Source organism: Bos indicus, chromosome 21 (genome assembly GCF_029378745.1).
Source record: "Bos indicus isolate NIAB-ARS_2022 breed Sahiwal x Tharparkar chromosome 21, NIAB-ARS_B.indTharparkar_mat_pri_1.0, whole genome shotgun sequence".
NCBI classification, from domain to species: Eukaryota; Metazoa; Chordata; class Mammalia; order Artiodactyla; family Bovidae; genus Bos; species Bos indicus.
The window spans coordinates 40,412,627-40,436,251 of NC_091780.1; the positions used below are offsets into that span (position 1 = coordinate 40,412,627).

Consider the following 23,625-nt stretch of genomic DNA (forward strand, 5'->3'; position numbering starts at 1 on the left):
TCTTATTTCCTCATTTAACTTACTCTTCTTCATCACATGTTGCTTATTAAAGGAAAGTTAGCTCTGGAGGCTTGGTTGGATTCAGGTTCAACTTTGTTGGCAAGAATACTTTATGCTCATGTCATAGTGAATTTTTATTATTTTTTAATTGAAGGATAAGTGCTTTACAGAATTTTGTTGTTTTCTGTCAAATCAGCAATCCGACTCCTAGGCATACACCCTGAGGAAACCATGTCATAGTTAATTTTTATATGGTAACTTGGCTAGGCCATAGTACCCAGATAGTTGAGCAAACATTTATTTTAGATGTTTCTATAAAGGCATTTTAAAGGTGAAACTAACATTAACATCAGTAGACTTTGAGTAGAACAGATTACTCTTCATAATGTAAGTGGGCCTCATCCAATCAGCTGAAGGCCTTAAAGGAAAATAAAGACCTCCTCTGAGGAAGAAAATTCTGCCTGCAGACTGCCTTCAGACTTAAGTTGAAACATCTACTCTTCTGTGGGTCTCCAGCCTGCTGGCCTAGCTTGAAGATTTTAGACTTTTAGACTTGCCAGTCTCAATCACATGAACTAATTCCTTAAAATAAATCAATCTCTTTCCATCTCTCTTTTTATCTCTTTCTATTGGTTATGTTTCCCTAGAGAACCCTGTGTATAGTTCAGTACCATGTATTTCACTTTGCATAACATCTGGAGACTCACAATATCTGGTTGCCCTACTTGAGTTTTGCTGATTGATGAATAGATTCAAGAGATGACAGCCTGGTTTTTCCATGTTTTGGTTCCCCACAAAAATTTCATTAATGCAGAGGCTCTCAACAATGTGGTCCTCAGACCAGCAGCAGCAGCATCACTTGGAAACTTGTTAGAACTGTATGTTCTTGGCCATACCCTAAATGTACTAAATCAGAGATACTGGGGGTGAAGCCCAGCAATCTTTTTTTTAACAAGTCCCCTGGGAGATTTTGAAGCACACTAAAATTTTTAGAACCAATGCTGTAATGGTTTCATCCACTGGTGAACACTGCCTGAATCAATTATCTCATTAGAGGCTGCAAAATAGTGATTTTAATTCTATCATTCGTTCTATCCTGTTAGTTGGGAAATTTATCTAAAGAATATCTTTTTCTCATAAAGTGGTGCTATTTGGCTATTTTGCAATACAGTTTGTATAGGGAAGGCAAAATAAATTCTTTTTTTTTTCCTTTTACTTGCTATTATTTTCAATAATTAATTAGTACTCTATTTCCAGTAGTGTTCAATAAATATCTGCTTTTCTTTTTCACTCTTTGTTTTAAATATCATGAGCTCACCAATTTGCATTTATTCAATGTTTCCATCAATTTGACTTATTTCTTTTTGATGCTTAACCTGTGCCACCTTTACTCAGTGGGAGACTCTTCATGTTGGCTCCTGTATCTTTTTGACAAGACTCACTAGGTTTTGATGACTTCTTAGCCTTTGACTGTGTGGATCACAATAAACTGTGGAAAATTCTGAAAGAGATGGGAATACCAGACCACCTGATCTGCCTCTTGAGAAATTTGCATGCAGGTCAGGAAGCAACAGTTAGAACTGGACATGGAACAACAGACTGGTTCCAAATAGGAAAAGGAGTATGTCAAGGCTGTATATTGTCACCCTGCTTATTTAACTTATATGCAGAGTACATCATGAGAAACGCTGGACTGGAAGAAACACAAGCTGGAATCAAGACTGCCGGGAGAAATATCAATCACCTCAGATATGCAGATGACACCACCCCTTATGGCAGTAAGTGAAGAGGAACTAAAAAGCCTCTTGACGAAGGTGAAAGTGGAGAGTGAAAAAGTTGGCTTAAAGCTCAACATTCAGAAAACGAAGATCATGGCATCCGGTCCCATCACTTCATGGGAAATAGATGGGGAAACAGTGGAAACAGTGTCAGACTTTATTTTTCTGGGCTCCAAAATCACTGCAGATGGTGATTGCAGCCACGAAATTAAAAGATGCTTACTCCTTGGAAGGAAAGTTATGACCAACCTAGATAGCATATTCAAAAGCAGAGACATTACTTTGCCAACAAAGGTTCGTCTAGTCAAGGCTATGATTTTTCCTGTGGTCATGTATGGATGGGAGAGTTGGACTGTGAAGAAGGCTGAGCGCCGAAGAATTGATGCTTTTGAACTGTGGTGTTGGAGAAGACTCTTGAGAGTCCCTTGGACTGCAAGGAGATCCAACCAGTCCATTCTGAAGGAGATCAGCCCTGGGATTTCTTTGGAAGGACTGATGCTAAAGCTGAAACTCCAGTACTTTGGCCACCTCATGTGAAGAGATGACTCATTGGAAAAGACTCTGATGCTGGGAGGGATTGAGGGCAGGAGGAGAAGGGGATGACAGAGGATGAGAAGGCTGGATGGCATCGCTGACTCGATGGGTGTGAGTCTGAGTGAACTCCAGGAGTTGGCGATGGACAGGGAGGCCTGGCGTGCTGCGATTCATGGGGTTGCAAAGAGTCGGACACGACTGAGTGACTGATCTGATCTGATCTTACTTCCTGGCACAACAAAATATCACAGGCTCATCTTGTATATTTCCTGTCTTAAACATAAATTCTGCAACCTTCCAAGAATCACATACCAACCTTCTGAGAATCACATAAGAAGGCCATAATCTGAATAGGCTTATTCCTGTACATTTTCCCTTCCAATTCAGCTTTTTCAGATTAAATAAGTCTTTTAAACATTACAAATAATTAGATTGCAATGAATACATGCTTACTCTAGGAAGAATGGAAATATTTATTTTATTGATACTTCCTATCTAGGAATATGAAACTATCTCTTTTGCTCTTCTTTTAATGTCTTCTAGCAGGTATAGTAGTTTTCTTTTAGAAGCATTAACATTTCTAAGGTGCAATTCTATGTACTTTATGGATTTTTCTCATGATTTATGATTCATTATCTCACCTTATTTTAAACATTAATCACTCAAATAATTTTTCAGCTAAATTCCTTAGACTTCACTACTAGAGAATGAATTGTTTTAAAGATTACTAGTTTTGTTTTTAATATTTATTTACAAATTGTTTTACATATGTCATTAGCTAAGACCTCTTGTGCAATACTTAATAATGATGCATTCGATTAGCCTACTGTGTTTCATTCCAGACTTTTATGAAAATGATTCCTTTTTATTCCACTGTTACATGGGATGCTTGATACAGGTTCCTTAAAATATGGTTTATAAAGTTAAGGAGTTTATCTTTATTTCTAACTTGCTAGATTTACTGCAAAAAAAGGATGCAAAGCTTTTCTAGTACCTATTGAGCTGATCATATCATTTTTCTCTTTCAAACTATTAACATAAGAAATTACATTAATAAATCTTTAGAAAGCATATACAATCCTTCACTCCTAAAATAAAAGTGATGCAGAGTATCCTCTTTAATCTTTGGCAATTCCTTTATTTTACTGTGCCTTTTACATGCTTTTGAGTGGAATTAGGAACTCACAATTTCCAAACATTCTTGTATTCTAATAAATGAATTTAAAAATATACATTTTCTTCTTGAGACTGCACTGACAATATCCTGAAAGTACATGATATACAGTGCTCTCTATCATTCATTTTCAAATAGTCTATCATTTTGTTGCTTTTTTTCTTTAATTTTAATTTCTAGTGTAATATTCTAAAATTTCCAAGTTGATAAATTTTGTTTGTCCTTTAGATTTTTATTTTCCCTTACTGCACTGAGGTTATATTGGAACATAGCCTGGCTGGTTTCTACTTGGAGAAATTTATTAAGATTTTCTTTGCTATGTGGTCAATCCCTGATTTTTTCCCCATAGGTTTTTGATCATCCTTTGCCTGTGCTTTCTCTTAAGCTACTTCATCTCCATTTACTGATTCTCAGCTCATAAAGCTATCATTTAAATCCAGAAGTCTGCCATCACCTTCCATGCAAAAATGATGATAATGTTTATGACTGCATCTTCAAGACTGTGGACTAAAGTTAATGTCTCCTTTTTATTTTGTGCCTTTCATCTGTCAAGAAATCTACTTCACCTCTGTGAAGCCCCCACTATATCAAGTATGCTAATTAAGTTTTGTCGCCCCTGCTTTGGTATGCAGATCATGCAGAGTGCTACATGTGAATCATCATACTCCACTGGATTTGAGGGAGTTTCCAGTGCTCTTAACTGAAATTAGTATATAAATATCTATGAGCTCTAGTACATAAAACAAAGATAGAGTGAAAAATAAAAAATAAATACCTTTTAAACACCACTGGAAATAATTAGAGCACCAACTAATTATTGTACACACACACATACATAAACGTGCAGGCACAGACTCACACACAACTCAGTCCATTCAATTTTTGTCCTGTCGAAGCTAAAGATGCAATATTATTCCATCAAGAATATCATATCACTGCATAAACATGTATAAGTTAAGAAGAAAAGAAGGCTTTGCATTGGCAAGAATGGCAAATCCCTGCTGCAGAAGGATCAAAGCACATTGTACTTCAGAACTACAAGGTGCTACAGCCAAATCCTACAAATTTTATTAACAGGTTGTCCTCAGAAGAGGATAATTTCAATAATGCAATTTCAATACAATACTTAGGTATTTCCCAGAATAAAGCTTATTTTCAACTTCTTGCCTCTTTAATCCTTATATTCTAAAGATCATAAGAAATTAAAAGTTCTTAGAGCAACTGAAATTATTTATGAAAGACCCCCATGGTATTTCCTTATACACTAATACTTTCCTTAATCCTCACTTCACCAAACCTTTATCCTCTAGGTGAACACAAAAGTCAATTCCCTTATCTTTATTTCTTCTTTTATATTTCATCTACTTTCTGTCTCTAAAACTGTGACTATTCTGGACATTTCATATAAATGAAATTTCATATAAATCATGCAATATGCCACACTCATGTCTAGTTTCTTTCATTTAGGATAATGGCTTCAAAGTTCATTTAACATATGGCACATATAGCAAGCACTTCATTCATTTTTATGACTATGTATAGTATCCTATGAATGGATATACCCCTTTTTTTATCTTTTCATCATTTAATGAAATTTTTGTTTTCTATATTTTGGCTTCGGTGAATAATGCTGCTATGAACAACTGTGTACAGGACTTTGTAGGAACTAGTTTTCTCTTGGGTTTATGCCTAGGAGCAGAATTGCTGGGAAATTCTGAGGAACTGATAAATTCTTTTCCAATGCAGCTGCACCATTTTACATTTTCATTAGCAAAACATGAAGGTTCCAATTTTTCTACATCTTTGTAGAAAATGTATCACTGCCTGTTTGATTATGGCCATTCTAGTGGGTATGAAGTGTTACCTCACATGGTTTGGTTTGCATTTCCCTAAAGACAGATGATGTTAACCATCTTTTCATGTGCTTATTGGTCATTTATGTAACCTCTTTGAAGAAACTTCTGTTCAAATTTTTGCCCATTTAAAAAATTTGGTTCCCCCATGTCCTTTTAAGCCTTTTAACTTCAACTGAGGCTCATTTAAGCCTATTAACATTAATGAAAACTTACTCTACTTGTTCACTAACAAGTGCTTTTTAGGAACACTGTTGTTAGACGCTATTCAAGTTATGAATTGAAAAAACTCAAACACTCATCTGAAAAGTTTCATTTTGGGTTGATAAGTAACAATGCTAATGTCCTAAACTGATTATCATCTGTATCATATTTAAATCCAAATCTGACCCAAGTGCCTATGATGATAATCAGTGCAGAAGTTTAATATATTCAACAATTTAGTGAACACTTACTGCCATATGGTACACAAGGCTCTGAAGATAATAAAACAAAAGAAACAAGTTAAAACATGTTAAGAAGTTGACAGCAGTCTCATGTAATCTTTACCAACAGTTCTATAATATTACTACATTTAAAATTAGATAACCATGGCCCCCTTACTCAGAGTATCATTTACTTTAAACCAATAAACGTGTTCTAAACAGAGTGTTAGTGAAGGGAGCACCTGAGAGGAAGAGTTGCTTGACTCAAATCTGGTGTTTTGGTATGATTTCCAGGAGGAAGATGCATATACCAAGTCATAAAAGATGAACAGAAGTTGGCCAGGCAAGTCAAAAGAGAATGGAGATGCATATGAAAAGCACAGGCTGTAAGGCTATTAGGTATGATGGGACACTGAAAGTAAGACAGGATATTACAAACATGGAAAGAAATGAAAGAAGTTCCATATGTCTCTAGAGTGGGTAGGGAGTGCAATAGGGGGCTATGTGGCTGGAGAAATAAGCAGAAGGCAAATCACAGTTTTTCTAAGACACATAGGAGGATTTATCCTTGTACTACTGAAGGGTATTATATAGAAGAATGGCATGATCCAGTTTAGGCTTTAGAATTTATGAGGGTTGTGTGATGGAAGAGAATGGATGAGAGGGGACAAGACCAGAGGCAAGGACACCAATTAGGAAACTATTCTGATGACACAGGTGGGCAACTATTGTGACCTGAACTAGAAAATAGTAAGAGATGCAGATATTTAGTAAAAGGTAATATCCACAGAACTTGCCAATTTATTATATTCATTCATTCATTTATTCAACTTATATGTATTGTGCTTACTAGGGGTCAGGCTCTCCTATAGGCAGTGGGGATAAAACAAAGAAATAAATTGTACCTGTAAAGTGAAAAAATAAAACAAACCTAGAACGGAGGAGACTTTAGGGGATCAAATATTTAAAGGATAACATTAAAAAGCGTAATTAGAATTGTTTTGCGTGTCTTCACAAATTAAATTAAATAATTTAGAGAGTTGAGGTAACTACTAGGGTTTGATCCAGCAAGTCTTTGTTTTGGTGACTACTGCTATGTGAAAGTCAAAGTGTTAGGCGCTCAGTCATGTCTGACTCTTTGAGACCTCCTAGGCCTTAGCCTCTCAAGCTCTTCTGTCCATGGAGTTCTCCAGGCAATAATACTGGAGTGGGTAGCCATTCCCTTCTCCAGGGGATCTTCCAGATCCAGGGATCGAACCCAAGTCTCTTGCACTGCAGGCAGATTCTTTACTGTCTGAGCCACCAGAGAAGCCAGACTATTGTTGTAAATACATAAATATATGAATTTTTTTAAGTATTTCAAAACTTATATGGTGGTCATGATGTCAAACATATTTTAGCTTTCTGATTTAACTATTAGTTTCAGTAAGATAAAGACATGAAGTATATTTATATATTATAATCTTTATTTTACAAAAACTATAGGTCTTTAAACTGAGGTAAAGCTACAATAACTTCTTTTACAGCAAGATAATAAACACTTATATATTTATTCCAAGATATATATTTACACAGCTTAACCTTTCCTGTAGTATTAATGTGTCATGTTTCTTCAATTTGAACTACAATACTTGAAAAAAATGCTATTAAGCCAAGTTTCTTTTCATGGCAAATTCAGATCTAAAGATGATAGGATCCTTACCCATTGATTAGCACCTGCTACAGAAGCAGACTCTTATAGAATAAAGAAATTCCATGAAAGTTAGTTTATTCAGTATACAGTGTTTGATTTATCATTTTTACTACTAAGGAATTTAAGGAAGAGATGTATTTTATTTTCCCAAATTAAGGGGGGAAAAAAAATCTCAAAAGTGTAAAAAAATATTTTACAGTTTTCCCTGGCTAAGAACCATACCTACTTAACCATCCCAGAAGAATTCCAATTTAAAAGTTATAAAATATGATCATATAAAACAATAAATGCAAGGAGATGATTAACTTAAATTCAGGACCAAAGAAAGGGACCCAGTCAGGGAAGAGGCACCCAAAGGTTTTCATGTTTATGGTATTTCTCTAACTCTCCGGTGAGATGGTTGGTATAGTAGATACAGTTCTCTTCAGAGAAAAAGAATCAACAGAATATAGATAATCTATATCTGTCTTTATAACTGTTACCATATCCATGTGTGCGTGCTCAGTCATATCCGACTCTTTGCGATCCTGTGGACTGCAGCCTGCTAGGCTCCTCTGTCTATGAGATTATTCCAGCAAGAATACTGGAGTGGGTTGCCATTTCCTCCTCAGAGGATCTTCTTGATTCAAGGATCGAACCCATATCTCCTGCACTGCAGGCAGATTCCTCACAACTGAGCCACCAGGGAAGCCCCATCTATATCCATCTCTATTATCTATATATACAAAGAGAGTACTGGCTCACACAATTATAGGGGCTAACAAGTCCCAAGATTAGCAATAATCAAACTGGAGAGCCAATGATGTAGTTCCAGTCCAGTCTAAAGGCAGGAGAAGACCAATGTCCCAGCTCAAACATGACCTCTCCTGCCCTACATTTTTGCTCTAATCAAGACTACAGGCATTAGATGAGGCCAACTCATCCCAGGGAGAGCAATAAACTTTACTCAGTCTATTGACTTAAATTTTAATCTCATCCAGAATAATCTCACCCTCATAGACATACCCACTATGATATTTAACCAAATATATGGGCACCCATGGCCCATTCAAATAGACATATAAAATTAATCATCATGGTTCCCTATACTGGTATTCAGAATTACCTTTTTAAAGTATAAATATTTATGTATATGTGTATGCTCTTTATATGTTTAATAGGAAAAGCTGAACTCAAAGATACTACTATGACAGGTGACATTAGAATGTGTTATCTAATGTATTAATAGTAAAACAAAAATAGATAAAAACCTAAAACTGGGTTTTGAATAAAAGGAAGAAGAAATACATCTCACAATCACCAAGGTCATAAAAAACAAGGGATGTCTGAGACACTGGAGCAGACCATATGAGACTGGAAGAAATGTACCAACTGATGCCGTGTGATGCTATGGATTCGGCCCTGTAGCAGAAACAGGACATTACTGGGAAAATGCTGCTAAGTTCAAACCACTGACCAATGCTGATTTCTCAGTTTTGATAAACGTACCAGGACAAAGATGACGACATTAGAGGAAAGTAAATATGGGTGAGGTGAACTTTCTGTACTGTCTTTGCAACTTTTCTGTATTTCTATTCAAAAAATAAAAAATTTAGGTAAAAACCTACCCGGCTTGACAACCGAGTCAGTTGCTAGGGAGGTATCATTTAAGGAGGTCAGTCTCATTTCCAAGCAGGAATGAGGCACTGATGCTTGTCTCACTAGTTCTGAGTGTTAAGTACTCCAGGAGACCAAAAATAGATTTCAGACATTAGCAATAGCAACCCAAGACCTCTGCTCAGCACTAAATATCTTAAAAGCATAAAATCAGCAAGAGTGGAGATTTACACAGGAGATAATCCGGAGGTTGCCATTAAGCTTGTAGGACAACAAGATGAATCTATTTGGCTGGATATGTAAACATTACATGTTTGTTCTCAGGGAAAAGGTTATATATTAAGGATAGAGAATTAAACAAACATTTTTCGTTAAAATTGTCACAATAATTGTTATAACAACATGTCATATGGTCTAGTGCGTCTTTCAACTTTGGAATTTTCCAAGCATTTTAAGTCCTTAAAACCAAAATTAAATTTTTCCTTTCAAATTGAGATCTATGGTGGCTCAGATGGTAAAGCATCTGTCTACAATGCGGGAGACCAAGGTTTGAGCCCTGGGTTGGGAAGATCCCCTGGAGAAGGAAATGGCAATCCACTCCAGTACTGTTGCCTGGAAAATCCCATGGACAGAGGAGCCTGGTAGGCTACAGTCCATGGGGTCGCAAAGAGTCGGACACAACTGAGCGAGTTCACTTTCACTATGAAGGCTTAAGTTGCCAAGCAAAGTATATCAATCATGAACAAGTAGTTGCAGAGTGAATACTGTATGTCTGGAACTGAGCTTACTATTATATGTATTTCTGAAGAACTATAACATATTGTCCCTGTTCTTTAATATCACTAATCTTGTTTGATACATAAGATAAATGCTTATCAAGTACACTCATGTTAGCAAACTTGTGACTTGCTCTATCATTGCTTTTCATGCCCCAATCCACAGGAAGTAATTTTTTATAGGTTAATTCTCAGAAATGTAAGTGATTTTTTTAACTGCTCAAAATTCACATGGTGAGAGGTCTCACATGAGGGCAACACAACATATAACCAAATGAATTCAACTTAGACCTTTACTGATATGAATGTCAAAGTGCAAGGCTGGGGCAAATCAATTTCAAACTATCCAACTTGAGTTTTGTAATGATTACATCTAGTCACTGTTAAGAAAGGTGCTTTCGGATGGAGTGCTCCATACCAGAGCTTTTTTATTTCCTCATGTACATCATTCCTAAATAATCTGACTGTGGATAAATAGAGATACAGGGGTAGTTTTTTCTTTACATTTTTTCAGCATCACAGGATTACTATGTGAAGAAAAATCTTTTTTCTCATCTTTATTTTTTAACAGAGGACCAACTGCTTGTTCTCATCAAGAATTCTCCACACAGCTCTACGTTATCACATTCTAAGGATTAACAAGTTATAATGATCAGAACCTTAAAAAAATTCCTGGGGAAAATAAAATTAGAATAAGATGAGACCCAGAGTTAGCCAGAAATTCTTCATTTTCTAGGAACCAAAATGCTGAAATTGCTTCATAAAATGAAAAAACAGGAATTTAGAGTTTGACTCAAATCCCAATTCTTGTATTACAGTATATGTAGGAAAAGTGATACTTGGTATATTTGTGTGTTGACTTCTTTTTGAAATCAACACTGGTAAGAGGCTATAGATGTCTTTAAAATACTTAGAAAAGTGGAGGTACAAATACATTCTGGTGTAGTACTGCTCTTTTCTTTCTATTTTATTCCTCCATACTGGCATAATGAATAGTCTATTGCTGTTTAAGACTTAAAACAGCTGCATTTCTAATTCTGGCAGATTATGAGGGATTTTTATATGGGTTGCATGTTAAAAGCAAATAAATGACATGCCAACCAGCAAAATGAGAGTGCTGGGCAGATGGTGGCACGGCTGAGTTACTGAATTGAAGTGCTATGTGCTACCAATCATGGAACATCAAAAAGAGATATTTGGCAGCTTTTCAAGTGAAGCCCAATCCTTTACCTCAAGCAAAAATAATTTATGTGTCCACAAGATCTTCAGATAGCCAGTATGAACCAAAGATCTTCAGTAGCCATTCTCCAATTGGCCTTTGTTAACACAGGCAGCCTTCAATGACTTTATTTTACAGATTTTGATGGTATATACAATTCTGTCCTTCCTTCCTTTCCTCCTCTAGGTTCTCCTGTGACTGTGCATGTGTGTGTGTGTGTGTGTGTGTGTGTGTGTGTGTGTTGAGAGACAGAGAGAGAAGGAATATGGAAACAATTTCTCCTACTTCTAAGGGGATTATCTTAGAAGTCAAGAAGGCTTTTCAATATATGATCATAGTGAAAAATAAAATACCCATATAAGATAATGAGATAATACTGATCAATATTAATCTTCATAGGTCCATCTTGATCAATACATTTTAAAACTGCATTTAGAATGTTACCATGTAAATTCTTGCAAATCCAGAGATGACTTTCCAGAGAATAAACAGATGGGCACTATATCAAAGAACGGTTTGGCCTTCAAAATCAGGACTTTCTCTATTCAAGGCATCTTATGAAGTATGAGATCAAAGCTATATAACTTTTTAAATAAATATTTTAGAATTTACATTCTTAAGTAAATGCTGTTCTTTATAACTTGGATAAGATCCATTGTTAACCCCTGATATTTTACTATATTTTGTATGTTTTTATAAACCACTATACATAAACACTGAGAAAATGTGAAATAAAGAAATGAAGTTATTAAAATACTGTACAAATAGTCTATATACTATACCAGGATGCTTCCTTCCTGATCTATTCTTTTCTACTATCTACTTTTCGCATGTCCTTCCTTACTAAGATGACTTTATAAGATCTGGATGTCTTAGATAATGTGTTAGTTACTGTACATTATTATCATTGTCAAGCCTTAGTCTGAAGGCACACAAACTCTAAATAGCTTTTCCAGTGCCACAGCTATTAAATGGGCTGATAGGAACTGGATTCAGGCAGTTTGGTGCCATAATCTGTGCCTTTAACCAGAGTTAATACTAGGATATTCTGTGTAGCACAAAATGAAATAAGATAAACAGATCAAGATGCCCTGAGGAAAGTGAATGTTGTGCCAAATAAAAGAATTCATATAGTGGAAGTGATGTAGTACTGACTTGTACCATAAAGGTGGCCCATGAACTCAGATTTGAGAGGCCAACGCTAAAGCAAGAAGGACAGGGAGGCCTGGCGTGATGCGATTTATGGGGTCACAAGGAGTTGGACATGACTGAGCGACTGAACTGAAGAGCAGTATTATTCACAAAATCGAGCTGCTTTCAATATTGAAATCTGAGGAATTTATCCAATAAGGAAGTCACAGGATGATACAGTAGAAAGTTTCTCTCATGACATTTTGGTAAAAATATGCTACCAGAATTTTCAGTTGTCTTATTTATAACATCTCTCAATTTGCCATATCAAATAACATTTCAGTTGAAAGTGTTTTTGCATTGTGTGTGTGTGTGTGTAAAGTGTTTCAGAGTCTTAGTAAAATGTATCTATATAGCTGCTCTGTCCAAGAGAACTTTTTTTGATTATCAAAATCTTCTATATCAATATGACAGTTATTAGCCAACATGCCTATTAAACACTTAAAATAGTCAGTGTGACCAAGGAATTAAATTTTAATTGCCTACAATGTGGGAGACCCAGGTTCAATCCCTGGGTCAGGGAGAACTCCTGGAGAAGGGAATGGCAACCCACTCCATTATTCTTGCTGCCATCCCTCACCACCCCCCCAAAAAAAGTTTAGTTTAGTTGTATTCAACTGAAATTAACCACACATAGTTAGTGGCTACAACACCGGACAGGGCACAGTCAGAGCCCTGGTGGGATACATATCCCTCAGCCGATTCTCATGACTACAATTTCATATTTTTATAACAGATGGACAAAATAAAAACTCAAATGCTTCTATTTTCTAGTTTGAGCCCAAGCACAAGAGTTCTGTGTTATTTACCTCAGCAGAAAACTAACCATTTTTTCAAAGTTTCTGACTCAAAAAGAATCCGTACCATCTCTGTTCAGAACCGATCCAAGAACAGTTGTGTGGGCTTTGCTGGTAGCTCAGCTGGTAAAGAATCTGCCTGCAATGAAGGAGACCCCAGTTTGATTCCTGGCTCAGGAAGATCCCCTGAAGAAGGGATAGGCTACCCACTCCAGTATTCCTGGGCTTCCCCAGTGGCTCAGATGGTAAAGAATCAGCCTGCAATACAGGAGACCTGGGTTTGATCCCTGGTTTGGGAAGATCCCCTGAAGGGGGGCATGGAAACCCACTCTAGTATTTTTGCCTGGAGAATCCCCATGGATAGAGGAGCCTGGCAGGCTACAGTCCGTGGGGTCGCAAAGAGTTGGACTTGACTGAGTGACTAAGCACACATATGCACAAGAACATACTTATTTACAAGATACTATTATTGCCTAAAATGTTTTTATATTATGGTCAGATCCTGTAACTCATCTATTTTAGTATCTTTGATGCATCAAAGTTTTTGTTTTTGGGTTGGAATGTGATTTTTGGAGATAAGCTCCAAATAATTCTAAGTTAAATCTGGTAAATAAGAAATTAATAAGATATTTTATATGCTTTATAAACCAATTGTAAAGACAAAATTAACGTAAAAAGACAAAAAGAACAAGAACATCTCATTATGTCTTCTACAACAGAAGGATTCTAAATACGCAAGTCTTCTGAGACCCTGTTATATCATTGAGGTGCTAACATGGTAAGATTTATATACAGTGATCAATCTCCACTCCAAGAAGCAATTATAAGGAATTTTTGGTTACACAGAGGCCAGGCAATATAGAGTTTAAAAAACTCCTTTGTGTGGTTTTCTCTATCCATGTGTTCTTTTCCTGTTGATCTGGATGACTTACAATACTGTCCTCAGTTATAGACGTAGTAGATGAGAAGAGAAGGAAAAAGCATGATTTCTGGCTGGATATTCACTTGCCAAATGGTAAAGAATTACTCATTAGGCTAATTCTGTGTAAACAGAGGGGCTTGATATGTCATCCTCTGAAAACCACAGTATGTACAGGTATAGAGATATTTATAGAGACTGAGACTCCAGTTTTGGAGTGCATGACTCAGGTGTTCTATAGATCTTGCCAGCTGACCCTTAGGCACAGACAGCTGTTCTGCTGGATGGATAAAACCATAGAGCTTCAGTGTGAGGAGAGGAAGGAGGAGGGGGAGCAGCAGGCAAGGTCAGCCAGCACCTCAGGATATCACTCTTTATTCCTTCCACACACTGCAACAGAAAGCAGAGCCCAAGGTCAGCTCCAGGGTCACCTCTCTGAGCTCTAATGCCAGGTATGGAACACTGAGGCATCAGATGAAGAAATGACAGTAAATTGATGAAGGAAAGTGAGATTAATATGGAGGGCGAGTGCACTAAAAAGAAGTGACTACGAAACAGGTTTTAGATAGAAAGCAAGGATATCTGTAAGAAAAGAGCAATGTGTAGGAAAGCTGATTCAAGCAAGAATGAATGGCCTTTGATAGTAAATGAGCTTACTTGGTCACAGAGATGAGCATAATCCAGGATTTGCAAAAACTAGATCAGAAAACAATTTGTATTTTATGAATTAGGTCTCATTTTACATGAGAAATGTTGTAAAAGACATTGCAATGCTTTGAAGGAAGAACTGAATTTCTAAAATAATTTCCAATTATAATTAGCTTTTAAGAATATATAGATGATAGCAAGAAATCAGAAAAAAAGGATTACTCATATGATAATATAGATCTTACTAACATATTAGGCCAAGAAGTGTCAACAGTAAGCACTGAAATTCAATTCCAACAGAACAACAGCAATTTTGGATATCTTACATGGAGCAACTATTTAAGTATTCATTTGTTTCTTGGTCTGTTCATTTTATTTTAAGTATGTATTTACTTACTAAACAAATAGACACTGATTGAATGTCATATGTTGGATCATGAGGATTCAATATCAAAATAAACAGTTCCTGTTTCAAACAATGTGCAGCCCGGTGGGGTCAAGAGGGGCACGAAGAAAGAAAACTTCACATGTGCCAGGCATCTTATGAATGTTTTCTATTTATTCTCATGAAATCTAGAACCCAACCCTATACTGGAGACACTGATATTGCTATTTGACAGGTGATAAAACCTGGGTTCAATCCCAGGTTGGGAAGATCCCCTGGAGGAGGGCATGGCAACCCATTCCAGTTCTATTGCCTGGAGAATCCCCATGGAAAGAGAAGCCTGGCAGGCGACAGTCCATAGGGTCACAAAGAGTCAGACATGACCAAGTGACTAAGCACAGCACACAAAAGACTCAGAGGAATGAGGTGACTTGCCCAACACTATGTAAGAAATAAATGGCAGCTCTAGGGCTTACACTACAATCTTTGATTAGAAGTCACTATTTATCAAATTGAAGTTATGTGGATGCTACAAAAGAAATATCCATATTTTTGAAAGAATACATGTAAAGCACTTAGAACAGTGCCAAACACATCATAACTGCTGTATGTCCTTATATCACTATCACTAATCTATTTCTTAAAGAACAACATGGGGAAGAAACATTATTTATTCAAAACTGTGTTAGCCTGAGAGTTTGGGATTAATGTATACACATTACTATATATAAAATAGAAAACTGACAAGGACCTACTATATAGCTATGGAACTATACTCAATATTGATAGCATATTCAAAAGCAGAGACATTACTTTGCCAACAAAGGTTCATCTAGTCAAGGCTATGGTTTTTCCTGTGGTCATGTATGGATGGGAGATTTGGACTGTGAAGAAGGCTGAGCGCCGAAGAATTGATGCTTTTGAACTGTGGTGTTGGAGAAGACTCTTGAGAGTCCCTTGGACTGCAAGGAGATCCAACCAGTCCATTCTGAAGGAGATAAGCCCTGGGATTTCTTTGGAAGAAATGATGCTAAAGCTGAAACTCCAGTACTTCGGCCACCTCATGCGAAGAGTTGACTCATTGGAAAAGACTCTGATGCTGGGAGGGATTGGGGGCAGGAGGAGAAGGGGACAACAGAGGATGAGATGGCTGGATGGCATCGCTGACTCGATGGATGTGAGTCTGAGTGAACTCCAGGAGATGGTGAGGGACAGGGAGGTCTGGCGTGCTGCGATTCATGGAGTTGCAAAGAGTCGGACACGACTGAGCGACTGATCTGATCTGATCTAATAAGGGAAAAGGGGCTTCCCTGGCGGCTCAGAGGTTAAAGCATCTGCCTGCAGTATGGGAGACCTGGGTTCGATCCCTGGGTCAGGAAGATCCCCTGGAGAAGGAAATGGCAACACACTCGAGTATTCTTGCCTGGAGAATCCCATGTACCGAGGAGCCTGGTGGGCTTCAGTCCATGGGGTCACAAAGAGTCAGACGCGACTGAGTGACTTCACTTTCATAAGGGAAAAGAATCTGAAAAAAAATGTATGTATGTGTAACTGAGTCACTTTGCTGTATGCTTGAAGCATAACATTGTAAATCAACAATACTTCATTAAAAAATTAAAGAGAAATATAATGTAGGAAAAATGCAACTTATGTATGAAATTTTCAAATGAAGATACTTCAAAAAACATTTCTTTAGGGTTTGTCTTATGCCCCATGTGACCTGGGGAGAATGTCTTCTCTTTGACTTGAAATTAAGGATAGTTAGGTTAAAAAAAGAGAAGCAATGCACTCTTATACTGTATCTCCTTGAAGAACCCACCACAAAAGGACAAATAATCGAGAAAACTACCAAAGTACGGGAGGAGTGCTCTGAGGCCTCACCTCCCCAAGAGGTCACAAATAAGAAAGGGTGGGAAATCCGACAGTCTGCTCTTTGCATTCACTTTTCATTGAAAATGGTTAAGGGTGTCACAATGAGACCCAAACCAGGTTTATTTGAAAGGTAAGAATGGAAGAGAATTAATAACACTAATAAATAGAAATGCTGAAGACACAGTTAACATAAACCATACTTAGAAGAAAAGAGTAATGACCTATAATCTTATTTTTCAGGGTTTCCATTGTTACAAAACCACCTACACAGATAACTGCAACTAAACTTGGACAGGAACTGAGACCACTTAGCCTGGCAGAGCTAGATACTCCAGAACAACTACAAAGAAATAGAAACTGAGCAGTAAAGGCCAGGACTTTTACAATCTAGTTACCGAAGCAGTATTAGGGTTGAGGAGGTGCTTCCTATGACTAATTCCACTTTATTAAAAGCAAACAAACAAGCTTATGTCTATATAATGTACTCCTGGATGAATAATAATGCAGGGACCTAATATATCACTCTCAAGGTTTATTCCTTCCATCCGTATTTCAGAGGGGGAACATACTACTAAGGAATGTACTATATCTGAGAGAAATAGATGTTACTTGCACAGCACCATTAAATCAATAATTTACACTTACTATAAAATAAAGAACTAGTTAGAATTTTGTTACATTTTTTTTTCTGGCTTATGGTTTAGGCAATGAATCTTACTAACAGAAAAACAGTTATAAGGATACCTTAAATATATTGATCCTAAGACACTATTTCAATTTTGATTAGAACCAAGAAATTATATGAATGGATCCTATTTAAACAAGGGCACAGTTACTTTTTATTTCATATTTTGTATCATAACTCTACAGAGAAAAGCCTCCAGAATTTTCTTAACCTGATCACAATTTGTACATTTATTAAGTATCTATTTTTATGAGGAAGAGGGAAAATACTGGCCCTGTGATAAAGATCACATCAATAGAACTTGTAGCTAGTTCGTTGCTGGTTTTGTTGTTCAACTATCATCAGTGTTTCCCTGAAATATAAACTGTCTTACTATAGTAGGAATTCTCTGAACAGATTCTCAAGAAATCCTATTTACTGGTCCAAGTTCAAAGGGCTAACTTGAAGCAGTATGAAGATTTTAGTCACTTAGATTCAAGCTCTGGTTGACACTACCCCTACTCACTGCAGGATATGGGCAAGTTAAAATTTATATTCCATAGCTTTTAAGGTACCTGATTTCACTATGTCACAAAGTCATTGCAAAGGAAACATCAGTGCTTGTGCAAACTGCTTCAAAAGCCTATGCTACTATGTAAACAAAAAGTTATTGCTTCTTAACTCCTGCTTTCCCGTGGTTCAAACACTGCTCTCTGTAAGAGAGCAGTGGCCTCTACAGAGAGAATGAATATACCCTCTCACATCACCAGTCCATGGGCATGACCCATGTGAACCGCTGAACCCAAGACTCACCAGATAGAGTGGGCGGGGTGGGGTAGGGGGTAGTATTCTGTGATACAATGAAACTGAGAAGTGATCTTGGAGAATTATCTTTCCTGTTAGCATTCACCAAAGTTGTGAAGAGTCCTGCAGTAAATAATTCTTTAAACATTGCTTAAAACAACATTTCTCAAAGTAATGAAAGAACAGGATCTCCTTCTGTGGTATGTTTAACAACCATGAACATCATGGGAAAAGGCCACTTAAGAGTCTGAGGAGAGCAATCGAAACAGCTAACATCAACTCTGCTGCTGCTAAGCACAGAAATTCTCTAAAGTGCTTTACACACATTAAGTTATCTTAATTTTTATAATAACCGTACAATGTAGGTACTATTGTTTTCCCCATCTTATAGATGAGGTAACTGGACCACAGAATTATTTAATGTCTTAGCAAAGATGTTAAGAGGTGAGTACCATACATACACACTATAAACCCAGATAATCTGGCCCTGGAAACTGTACTCAATGCTTAGGCATACTGCTTTACTTGCAAACTGAATAAAACATGGAATCTATGTTTTATCATCACCGTATGATACTTTCCTCCAGTATAAGCTACTTTTTAGATAAAAACAAAAACAAACAAACAGAATCTCTGAATCCCCGAGGTTGACTTCTCCGGTGGTTCAGATGGTAAAGAATCTGCCTGCAATGCAGGAGAACCAGGTTCAATCCTTTGGTTGGGAAGACTCTTAGGAGAAAGGAATGGCTACCCACTCTAGTATTCTTGGGCTTCCCTGGTGGCTCAGACGGTACAATCTGCAGTGTGGAAGACCCGGATTTGATCCCTAGGTCAGGAAGATCCCCTGGAGAAGGAAATGGCAACCCACTCCAGTATTCTTGCCTGTAAAATCCCATGGACGGAGGAGCCTGGCAGGCCACAGTCCATGGGGTTGCAAAGAGTCAGACACGACTGAGCGCCTTCACCTTGCCTGGAGAATTCCATGGACAGAGGATCCTGGAGGGCCCCAGTTCACAGGGTTGCAAAGAGTCGGGACAGGACTGAGCCACTAACAAACACACACATACAACTTGTACAAAATCACGAAGGAAGTCAATGGTACTATACGGCCATAAAATCAGTTCTTCAGCCCCTCAGGGGAATCCCCAAACCATTTGGCAGATGCGCTGAACAATGTATGAGGACAAGACTTACGAAAAGGAAGTGAGATCATGCTAAGGCAGCTATAGCTCTCCTTGGTGTCCCCTTCTTTTTCTCATCTCCTTCATGAACTATATCCATATGGTTACTATATCTATTTTACTTTTAAACTATATCTTGATCTCTACCTCATTTCCAGCTCTTTTGTCACTGCCCAAGAACAGGCCCAAATCCTTCTAACTGGGCTATAGCACTAGCTTTCCAAGGAAGCTCCCATCCCTCAACAGCTGGGAACAATAACCACATGTATAAACAACACTTTGCAAAGGTATACATAATCAGGACAATCTACTGTGAAGGGTAATGAAAATTTCCCAGAAAAAATATAATAAAAGAAAGACTTAATATTTAGCTCTAAGACTTTAAATTGTGATTTTATTTGGTAAGTTCTTACAGTCCTTGTCTATTTTCTATTTAATCACCTACAAGATAGATACATACACACAAATACACAATTATTAGAGATCAAGTCCAAACAAAACAAAGCAAAAAGAGTTGAGTCATATGAACTCAGTCCTGTTATTAATATGCTTGACTATGGCTGAATTACCAGGCTTCAGTAGAGATTCATCATGAAGAAGACTTCAGATAAATTTCATTAACTTTCACAGCTCAGTACCATATACTTGAACTTGACTTTGCCTTTAGTAAAAGAAATTTCCATTTGCAGTGTTTTCTTACTTCATAACAATAACAGCAGACGAAGTTTGCCAGCTGTGGGAGTGTATATGGTGGGGCACTTCCATGGAGTTGTTTTTTCTTTTTCTCTATAACCTACTCCCATCCACCCATGAGCAATCTTTTCCTGGCTTACTGGGTATAAAAGCACTAGCTCAACCAAGCCATGTTTTCCAAAATTAAAAAAAAAAAAAAAGAGGGGGGAACCAGTGAATTAGCCAGGAGCAGTCCAGTTAGTACTTACAGATGAGGAAAGGTCTCAGCAGAAAATGACATAAGCACAAGAAAATCTTTGATGTCGTCTGAAGAGACAAGAGGATTTAACCTTACTGAAAATTAATACTTTCCATATTTTCTGACATTTTATTACCATACTATGTCAGAAAATGTTCCTGTTAGTGGAATGTTGATCAAACATGAAAAGAATCAGATTATGTTTATGTCACTACAGAGTAAAATTTAATTTTTCATGAGGAAAAACAGAAAGCTTGGATAAATGAATTTTAACAGTAAAATTATAGTCTCCAGGAGGGAAATTTCCACAGCAAGTTTATGTTCTGGAACTGGTCAAAAGGCCATAGCGGGGATGTCCAGTGTTTGGCTCCTCTGCTCCACTTACCCATTACATTTTGAATGAAGCGGATCCTCTACCACACCTCCAGGAAATGGCATATTTCTCTGGCCAATCATAGCATCCATTCTCTTCAAGGACTGGTTCAGGAATGAGTATGTTTATGAGCTTCCTTGCACCATGACCTGCAGTGTCTTAGTAGCTATCATTTGTCTTGCCTCAAATTATAATGTAAGACAATCCTGCCCACATCACAGGCACTAATTCCATGTCAGGGCTGGGTAAATGCATAGCAAGGAGACTTGAAGTTCAGTTTACTTTTGAGGATATATCTAGAAATAATATTTTTACAACAAGTAAGTATTTTTACAAAATTGTGTATATGTGATAACTTCTAATGTGATAGCCAATAGCCAGTCAAGCAAGCCATATATGTTTACTGAGAACCTCATGTCTATGGTAACAAAAGGATAGGGAGAGAAGCCTGCAACACAACAGTAAAGCCAGGTGAAGGACAGATCTGCCCTGAGCCGTGCTGGCAAGGGATGTGTGTCTGGCAGTCATGTGTGGTTCAGGAACAGGGATGGTAAAAAAGATTGTTAAAGCAATTCAGATTACAGACAGGTATAGCAGGAACTGCTATGATGTAACAGAATATCAAGTAGTCAATATTGCATCAAAGTGATGTAAGACATGAATACAGAGGGCCATGAGCTGTGGGGAAAGAAGAATAAAGGAGGAAATCTAGTCCGAAAATGGTAGAGAGTTAATGATTAAAAACTACAGTGAAAAAGACAGGAATTGTGTATTTGGTGGCGACTGACAAGCTGGAGAAGGAGTGCTGCCAAGTGGAGATCTCCGAGCTGGGGCTGCGCCTTACCGGTGAGGCCAGAGTTGAGGCTATGCTGTGGGTGACTGACAACAATGAGCAAAGGTAAGCAGTGTGGGTGAAAACAGGGGTATAAAACGGAGGGGTGGGAGGTTTTAAGTAAACACTATTCTTAATATGTACTGAGAAAAGCAAAATACTGAGCATTAGAGAGGGAGAAGAGGTAGAAGAATATAGCTGCCAAAGATGTTTACAGGCAAATGCTGGAGATCCAAACATAATTGCATGTGTAGGCACATACTGTATATATGCACTATATGTACACACGTGTGTAACATATGCATATGTATGTGAATAATATAAGGGTTAAATGTGTCAGGGAAGTGGAACTATGTGAAATGTGAAAAGGGTTCAAAGGTTACGGTTCAGGAGAAGAATGAGATCAGGCTGTTATAAAATGGCTTCTTTTAAATACCAACCAGACAGCTGCTGAGAGAGTAGAAGAGGCTTTCCTGAGCTGCCCGATCACCTGATCAGGCAGCAAGTGAGGAAAAGGGACACCTTTAAACACCCCTCAGCCCTGTGGCCAGGGAGATAGGAGAGGCGGGACAGAGAACATCCAGGGTGGATGACAAAAGAGGTGGAGTGTAGGCATAGCGAGGTTCTGGGTTTGCATAGATGGAGAGGAAAGGCAGAACACTGTTACGTCAGGTCAGCATGGGGCACGGCAAGTCTGGCTCATGGAAGGCATGGGGATAACATGCAAATGGGCAGCAGCTCTCCCCGTCAGAACACACACATATAGCTTGCATTCAATCTGTAGGGTGTTACTCTGAGGACTTGACCACAAATGTAAAATGGGAAGAAAAAGAAATAATTTAGAAATCCAGTTATGAAAATCTTCATATATTTCTGGGCACAGCCACAGGAAAAGGGCTCATAAAACATATTCTTTGCAAAGCCGACTGGCTTTGAGTCTAACATGAATTATGGTGACGATAGATCTGGTGCATGCTGTCTCTGAATAATTTATTTCAGGCTGCCTCCAGTGTTCAGAAACAGGAAACTTAGAGGACAACATGGCGAGGCACTCGTGCTGTGAGGCCAGGCGCAGTGAGCCAATGTCCAAAGAGTCAGAGAAAAGGAAAAGGGAGGACACAAGCAAGTGATTCCCCCTCAAATTTAAAAAAGGGAGAACCTTTCCTTTTTTGGTGTGTTTAGCAACTGGCAAAACTATAAGCAACAGGAAAATTATTATTTTTATCTAGTGAAACCAGCTGTTTTACAGGCTCTATCTACCCAATGAAAATGTGGCAATCCCAAGACCTCTCAGGGTCTCCTATCAAGGAGAATCAATACAGACAATGCGAACTGGACTTCATCAAACCAAAGGCCAGGTGAATTATAATCAGTGCATCCAAGTACAGGGCTCTGGAACTTGAGGAAAATGAAGCCTGGAAACATTTTTAAAGTGAACAGATTTCCTTTAAGAAGGCCAGAAGGGAAAAAGGAGCAGTACAATCTGAATTTCTCAATAATGACTCAATTTTAACAAAGATAAACAATAAAAATCTAGACCTCTTTAGAATATTGGACTGACTACTGTTGTTAAGGTCCCTGCTACATGAGTTCTCTGGCATTTTTTTTAAAAGTTAAATTTTTGTGACAGGCACAGTCCAATCCTAAACAAGAAATATAAATCCTAAACAAGAAATAACAATCTGGGCAGAGGAAATGCAGCTGTTTCTCAGGGAGTGAGTTAGCTAAAGTCGTACAACATGGCCTGACCTGCTGTAACTCCTGAGCTCTGGTTTCCAATTTGATCTTGGCTAGTAGCTACTGGAGTTTCGACTGGACTAAAGCAATGGTTTCCAGGCCTTGGCTTTCAGACACTCAGTAGATTTGGGGCCCTGACATCTGTCTTAACTTCAATGTTGGTGAGTGTGTTTTCATTTGCTTTTGCTGTTTCAAGTGATTTAAATAATGAATGAAAGTATTCATGTGTGTTTTGGGGGATTT

General features: G+C 37.7%; 1 protein-coding gene across 2 annotated transcripts in view; it reads right to left on the reverse strand.

Moving 5' to 3' along the window:
• Positions 1-23,625, reverse strand: part of PRKD1 (protein kinase D1) — a 346,204-nt gene that overhangs the window by 130,554 nt on the left and 192,025 nt on the right. The window lies entirely within an intron of this gene.